Source organism: Elaeis guineensis, chromosome 10 (genome assembly GCF_000442705.2).
Source record: "Elaeis guineensis isolate ETL-2024a chromosome 10, EG11, whole genome shotgun sequence".
Taxonomy (NCBI): Eukaryota; Viridiplantae; Streptophyta; class Magnoliopsida; order Arecales; family Arecaceae; genus Elaeis; species Elaeis guineensis.
This window is the reverse complement of record NC_026002.2, coordinates 62,171,548-62,180,501: the sequence shown is the minus strand read 5'-3', so window position 1 is coordinate 62,180,501 and position 8,954 is coordinate 62,171,548.

Sequence of the window (8,954 nt, the reverse complement as noted above, 5' to 3'; positions counted from 1 at the left end):
ATGCCAATTGGCTACATATCTAAGTCCCATCTTCTCAAGGTGGGCTTCGATCTTTTGCTGGTCCAACAGCTTAGTCAGCGGGTCTGCCACATTATCTGTGGAGTCGACTCTCTTGACCTCGACATAACCCTTTTCAAGGTAATCACGGATCAAATGGAATCGTCGCTCGATGTGCTTGGACTTCTGATGAGATCTTGATTCCTTAGCTAGGGCTATGGCACCATTATTGTCGCAATAAAGAGGTATGGCATCTGATGACATCACTCCAAGCTCTGCGGCAAACTTTTTATACCAGAATGCCTCCTTCGCAGCTTCTAATGCAGCAATGTACCTGCCTCTATGGTGGAATCAGCAATCACTGTCTGTTTAGAACTCTTCCAGCTAACTACACCACCATTGCAAATGAACAGACTCTTAGATGTCGACTTTCGATCATCTATATCAAAAATAAAATCTGAGTCTGTATATCCCTGAATCTGGAGTTCTCCATTCCCAAAGACTAGAAACATATCCTTACCTTCTCAAGTACTTAAGATTATATTTCACAGAAGTCCAGTGCTCTTCACCTGGATTTGACTGATATCTGCTTGTGACACTCACAGCATGGGCTATATCAGGTTGTGTACATAGCATGGCATACATGAAGCTCCCTATTGCCGAAGCATAAGGGATCTTGCTCATGCTTTCAATCTCCTCAGGTGTGCTAGGGCACATCTTCTTGGAGAGATGAATGCCATATCTAAAAGGTAATAAACCTCTTTGGAGTTTTTCATGCTAAACCTTTTTAGCACCTCCTCTATGTACATCTTCTGTGAAAGTTCGAGCATCCTATTTGGTCTATCTCTATAGACCTTAATACCCAGTATAAAGGATGCCTCTCCTAGATCTTTCATAGAGAACTCCTTAGACAACCATACTTTGACTGAGGTCAACATGAAAATATCATTCCCAATTAGGAGGATGTCATCTACGTATAATACAAGGAGGACAACTGTGCTCCCACTGACCTTTTTGAACACACATGATTCCTCCTCATTTTTGATGAAACCAAATATTTTGATCACATAATTGAAACAAGTATTCCAGCTCCGAGATGCTTGCTTAAGTCCATAAATGGATCTTTACAGCTTGCAGACCTTATGATCATCATCACTGGATGTGAAACCAATTAGCTGTTCCATATAGATATCTTCCTCAAGATGTCCATTTAAGAATATCGTTTTCACGTTCATCTGTCATATTTCATAATCAAAAGAGGCTGCAACAGCAAGCAATGTGCGGATGGATTTTAGTATGGCTACGGATGAGAAGGTATCCTGATAGTCAATGCCTTCACGCTGACTATAACTTTTCGCTACGAGCCTAGCCTTGAATGTCTCCACATTTTCATCTGCACCTATCTTTCTCTTGAAGATCCATTTACACCCAATAGGTACAATACCTTCAGGTGGATCTATCATGGTTCAGACTTGGTTTGAGTGCATCGAGTCAATTTCTGATCTTATTGCCTCTAACCATTTCTCAAAGTCAATATCTGATATCACCTCGTCATAGGTCTTGAGATCATCACCATGAACCCCATTTCTCATGAGGAACATTTTCTCTACATCCTCTTGTATGGTACCTAAGTACCTTTCAGGAGGACGAAAAATTCGAGTCATTCTATGAGGTAGAAGAGGTTGTGTTAGGACTGGTTCTGATTGATTTGGTTCTTCAGGTTCTTTAGCTCATTGCTCTTAGGAGATATTCTCCTTGAGCTTAATTATTCTTCCGATGCCACCATCTTGAATAAACTATTTTTCAAAAAAAATAATATTTCGACTCACAATCACATTGTGGTCTTCTGGAATATAAAAATAGTATCCTAATGACTCTTTAGGATATCCTTTGAATCGAGCTCTAAAAGATCTGAACTCTAACTTGTCCGCCTGCTGTCTCTTAACATGAGCTGGACAACCCCAAATTCTGAGATGATTTAGACTTGGCTTCTTACCATGCCATATCTCATATGGTGTGGTAGGAACGGTTTTAGATGGAACTCTATTCAATACATAAATTACTATCATGAGACAATGTCCCCAAAGAAATTCAGGAAGGTCCGTGAAGCTCATCATGGAATGAACCATATATAATAGGGTCTGGTTTCTCCATTCTGAAACCCCGTTGAGTTGAGGCATTCCAGATGAAGTCCATTGAGAGACTATATCATTATCCTTAAGATAGTCTAAAAACTCCCGACTAAGGTATTCACCTCTTCGATCTGATCGAAGAACCTTTATGGGCTTTCCTGTTTATTTTTCTACCTCATGTCTGAATTCTTTGAACCTTTCAAAAGCTTCAGACTTATATTTCATTAGAAATACATACCCGTACCTAGATATATCATCGGTAAAGGTACTGAAGTAGACGTAATTGCCTCTAGCCGGCACATCAAATGGACCGCACACATCCATATGTACTAGGGCAAGTAGGTCTGTGGCCCTTTTCCCATATCCCACAAAAGGGAGCTTGGTCATTTTGTCTTGAAGGCATGATTCACAAACTGGATATGACTCGAAAGTCAACGGACTCAATAGCCCAGATTTTTTTAATTTGTTAATCCTGTCTTCCGCTATATGACCTAGCCTTAGGGCCACAGATACCTATTATTTAGACTATCTCCAGGCCTTTTAATTCCTATGGCATTCACATTTTGCTCGATATTAAATACAGATACATCAATATGTAGCTGATAGAGACCGTTAATAAGAAAACTATCTGTAACTTTATTATTTTCATAAAATATGTTACAATGGTCCTTATGAAAGCTAATCACATAGCCTTCTTGTGCTAAACATGAAACAAAAATCAAATTCCTGCTTGCTGTAGGCACATAATAATAGTCTCTTAAAACTAAATCTAATCCTAACGATAATTGCAGAGGGTAGGTTTCCACGGCCATAGCAGCAACTCTTGCTCCGTTCCCAATGTGTAGGATCATTTCTCCATCCCTCAGCCTCCTACTCTCCTCAAGACCCTGCATAGAAGTGTACAAATGAGCACTAGAACTAGAGTCAAGTACCCAACTGGATGTAGAAGAAATCGTAAGGTTAGATTCTAAAATGAGCATACCTCCAGAAGGACCATCCTTCTTGATCTTCAGGGTGGCCAGGTACTGAGGACAGTTTCGCTCCCAATGGCCGTCTGATTGGCAGTGGAAATATTTTTCCTTATCAATAGTCTTCTTCTTCGGTTCTATCTTTTTCTTCTTGCCATCCACCTTCTACTTCTTCGCAGACTTCTTTTTCTTTCCAAAAGACTTTTTCTTGGAAGAAGTTCGCTCCATAGTAAGAACTGAGTCTTTTGAACCCTTCATAGAAAGCTCAGCCGTAACCAGCATGTTCATTAACTCGACCAAAGTACACTGCATCTTATGCATATGGAAGTTCATGATGAACTAACCATATGCATCAGACAAGGACTGAAGGATCACATCAATCTGAAAATCCTTGTCTAAGATGATACCGAGTTTTTCAAGCTCCTCAAGGTCCATGATTATTGTCAAACAATGATCTTGGACTGACTGTCCATCACGCATCTTGGCCTTAAAAAGTCTTTGACAGACTTGATACTTGGCCGTGTGACTCTGTTCACCAAACAACTCTTGTAGGTGAGCCAACATTTGGCGGGTAGTTAAAATGTTCTTATGTTGGCACTGCAAGTCATCAGACATTGCACCCAACATATAGTACCTTACTTTGTTATCATCATTCATCCACTTTTCCAGAGACGCTCTCTGTTCAGCAGTCAGATGTGCTGGCATGGTAGGTGGGTCCTGGTCCAAGACATGAGTCAATTTTTTGAAACCCAGAATAATTCTATAGTTCTTCAATCAGTCCTTGAAATTGGGTCCCACTATTTTGGTCAGTATTTTGGTCAGGAGGTTGGAGGCAGACATGTTTCCTGTAGAGAGTCGAAAGTTTCTAGTTAGATTTTATAATCAGACTTAACCAATTTATTTAGAGGTTTCATTTTTCAACAAATTAGGCTCCCACTATTTTCTCAGATCCCTACACTTCCTTGGTAGAGATGTGAAAATCTCCGTGATCAGTGATTTCTAGTGGGTGGTGCGGTCTCATCAACTGGCTCATCACCTCACCTAACAGTTATTGGTGATGGATCAATCGATGAGTGGACAACTCTTGTCCAATAATTCTCTAATCATGGTGCACTCATAACTTGGTCTCTAATTCATGAGGCTCACCGTGTCCGAAATATTGCTCCAATCCTTAGTTAAGTCAGACCCACCATTTGTACGAACTAGATTCCTGATTGGGTCCCTCATCGTATCCGAAATATTGAGCCCAACCCATCCTCTAATTCATAGCATCCAATGCCTAATGGACATGGTTGCATCTTTCCGGTGCAACTGAGCCACTATAACCAGTCGAGAACAATCAATCCCGGGAAGGGCCCACACATCCACAATGGTGGAAGACCTAGACTTAATATTTTTTTAAGAAGATTTGATTTAGGTCTCATTAAACTTGACTTGACATAGTCATAACAATTATGACTAACCTAGTGGCATGGGTTAGCTCGAATTGTTAGCCACCTCTAATCAGAACTGGGTCGACACATATGGCCAAGTAAGTGAGATCGATGGGAGGGATATGCCATTAACTCGACAAGAACGTATTTGAGTCAAGTAGCTCCTAATTAAAAATCAATCGATCGAATCTGTCCAACTTACCTTAGACACCAAATTGTCGAACCAGAACTAATTGGGTTAGCCTACAATCCAAACTCTAACCTCTGAGTCAAATTAGGTCTCAACCTGATCGAGTCACATCTAAATGTGATTCGACTTTGACCCAGACTTAATCCTATTAGGCTGATCAATTATTAGCTTTCATGATCCCACCTAACCAACTCTTGATTCAATTTGATCAACCGCTAGACCTAATTGAGCTATCCAAGTCTGAACCCAATTTTATGAAAATGACTTAGATCTGAAATTCTCAATTTTAGATCTAATTTCATTTCATAAGCTTAATTCATTAATTAAGTCTTGTATTCATAAACAAAATGTATAAAATAAATCTTAAGATTTCAGGATCTAGGGTTTTGCAAAAAAGTAAGTTTTGATTTCTGATTAAGGATGAACGTGCAGCATTCTTACACGTCATAAGAACACCCCATTGAATGAGAGGAGAGGACCTTTAAATCTTACTTTATTTTTATGATCAGATGGTCATGAGGAATACCTTAATCAAAAATATAAATTTAACTACAAAAGTAGTTAGATCTAAATTTACATATCACATATACAATTTAAGATCTAACTAATACATACTTTGCATACATCTCATGTATCAAAAATTGATCTAATTAACATGCTTTCAGATCTGATACATCACATATAATATCTAAAAAATAAGATTTACATTGAACTATTCAAAATTAAATCTATTCTAGATAAGTTACTGGAACAATTCTATAACTAGTCTAGGCTTGCAACAAATCAATTTTATGAAAAAATTAAAATTTTATTTTCTATTTTTTGATCTGATTATAACACTTATAATATCAAAAAAACAAAAAATAAATTAGATTTAATTTATATTTTAATCTCATTAAAACATAAAACTTAAGACTGTTCATGGATTCAACTAATCCTAGTCTAGTCATGCATCTCATGCATATTAGATCTTCTTAGATTTAATTTTAAATATTTTGATTTTATATCTTATTATATCTGATATGATATCTGAAATATTTTAAGTATTAGATAAATAAATAAAAAATCAGATCTAAATTAGATCTGAAATAGAGCCAAAAACCTAGCTCTGATACCAGTTGAAGGAAAAACCATCTTTTTCCTTTGTAGGATCTTCCAGATTTCATCAAATCTGGGATGAAATAATTTAATTTTTTTATCCTACATTATTTTAGATCTAATGTATATTAGATCTAATTTTATTATCTGATATTTAAAATCTAAAATTAAATCTAAAAGTATGAGAAGTATAAATATACCTCAAGGGTAATCTGATTACCCTGTAGATGATCTCTGCACAGCTCGAGGTTTTGATGTAGCCATGCAAGCGTCTGGCCTCTACCAGTATCCACTCAGGCAAAACTTATAACTTCTTCTCCTCATGAATCTATGCTCCAAAAATCAGATCTCTATCTGATTTGAAAGTGCTTCAGAACTCCTTCTGAAGTTGGAGCAGCAGCCTGTCGAAGATGTCCTGCAGCCTTCTGTTCCAGGCGTCACCACACCTTTTTCTTGCACCAGATGAAGGTCCAACTCCTTGGACATGAAGAGGGGAGATAGGAGAGTAGGGAGGATATGGAGAAGAGGGGAGGGGTGGCAGATTTGATGGTTTTTCATAAAAACTTTTTAAAACCCTAGGCGCAGGCAGGGTTTATATAGACCCTGCTGCGCTACGCAGTGCCACATCATTCGATCAATCAAAAAATTTTAATTAATTATGAAAAAATTTTGATTAGTAGAGTGATGTCATCTAATCATATCAGATAAGAACCCATACCCTCTCTCCTATGTTGGTGCCAACTTTGGATAAGCACAAGCAAGGGTTGGCGCCAAAGAGTCCATGTTAATCAGGACTCTTCATCCTTATCCATTTGAGGTGCCTACTTTAATCCAATTGGGCTCATGCTATAATCTGATTATGGCACCCAATTCAATGTAGTTTTGGCATATGGACACTCCACAAAAATCCTCCAATGAGCTCTTTTCAGTTTAAGACCCATATGTCAATATTTGACAGGAATTAGTAGGTGCTTGTCTTAAATTCATCTCATGAATTAAGACAAGTCTTTTCTGAGCTGAACAAGCTTCATTTAGACTGAGAGAAACCTTTTCAAAATTTTTTGGATGAGTCAAATCATATTTGGCTCAGTAGAGACAGAAAAGATTATACGAGGAGAAAGTTAGGCTCAATCGTGTGCTAGCACGATTTCCTTGAACCTAATTGGATCTTATCCAAATCAATTGGGTTAGCCCAATTGATGACATTCAGATCCTAACCCTTGTTAGTGTGACCCAGTTAGATTCAATTCTGTATGGTAATGAGATATGTCGTGATCTCATCATCGACGTCATCGAAACTCCTTTCGATGGACTAGAACTCTTTTGATTCAGACAATTAGAATGATCGATCATCAATATCATTCTAATTGCTCTCAAAATCCATCTGTGACACCTAGTAATATATGGTGGCAACCCATCAGAACTGAAGATGAACCTCTCAGTGTAGCTACCTGTGTGATTGAGTTTCTCTATCATGAGTCCTGACTGAATTAGGGTTAAGGTGAACTCGTCAAACCTAACATCAGTCATATGAATCAATCGATCGATCCGAGTCCGATGTGAAATCCCAATGGAAAATTCTTTTTCCATTATTTCACTTTGTCATGGCCATGGGCTTAAGGACTCGATCTTTTGATCATCATAGAACTACTCCTCTCATCTACTGAGGTTGATAGATCCCATCTTGATGCGACCTAGTTCCTACAATGAATATGCTACAGCCAACATACACCTCAGAGTTCTAAATGGCTAGGAGATCGAGTTATAGTGTATTCAAACTATAACACACTCAAGGTGAACTGTCGATGCACCTCAGATCAAATAACTAGACACACAACTGCAACATCGAGCTAGTCATCAACGAGAAGGTAGACTTCCTTATGACTGCTCGATATGGTCATGCTCAATACTCTCGTTCTCAATGAATACATGTACTCTTGCTCCGATGTTTTCACACCATAGACTCAAGACACATCTACCCTAAGGAAGTGATCGTACACCAACCTTCCGGATCGATCACCATCCTCGTGATGATCCTATGGTCAGGAGCTGTTTATAAGTTAGTTATGTAAATTCATGTCTTAAATTTTAAACTCTTAAAAATATGAATTGACATTCCTACTAACTCAAAAGATGTATCACAGACACAATGCACACAATATGATAGAAGAATAACCCATTTATTGATTTATAGTCAAAATTACAAATTTACCCTTAGATTTATACAGGAATGTGTCAGCCAATCTGGCATCTAGGGCACACATCTAACAGTCTCATTCTGACACCATCAATCACCACACACTGCACCGCATAGATTTTTCAAAGACTGATGGCGGTTAGTCAAAGGGTGTCGAGGAAAGAGCAGAGGAGCCAGCTGAGGAGAGAGCAGAGGAGGAGAGACCATTTTCACCTCCTCATGATCACAGAGCATCTCCTGATATTCAGTTCATGTCTGATCACGAGGCTGGTCCATCAGAGTCAGTGAGGAGGGATGCTTCAGTTCTATAGTCAGGGAGCAGGATACATTCCTTAGAGTTCAGACTTGCGGATGATCAGATTGAGCTGATGTCCCAGTGTGTTGCCTCCATTTTATCTCAACAGTTTGCCACCTCAGTCTTTACTCAGAGGTCGATATCTCTAGATGACTCGGATCAGACTTTGATCCCTCATATCTCTACTATTTTTTAAATACCACAGCTCAGTCCGTATGACTTAAGGAGCTTAAGGGATGTGTTCTGAGACTGACGGACAGACTTCTAAATTTACAAAGGCAAGTTTTAGCCTTAGCCCATCTCCAACCACAAGAGTACATCACGGAGGTCTCAGACCTATCTGCAGAGGCTGCTAGACTTTGAAAAGTTTTAGAGAGTGGATTTGACTTTTTGAGGAGAGAGATCAGGAGCTCCAGTGAGACTGTCTCTATTCAAATTGGTGCTTTGATGCAGTCCATGTCGAGAGCTTTAGAATAATTAGACACCATCAGACTTTCTCTTCTAGCATAGTCTGTAGCTTCTCAGGCTCCAGGATCCTCTCACCCTTCTACTCGTGTCGGTACTTCTACCTGTGGTCGAGGCAAACATGGTCGAGGTCGTGCCATGGATTTGATCCTACATCTCCTCATCATATCTCTGACTCT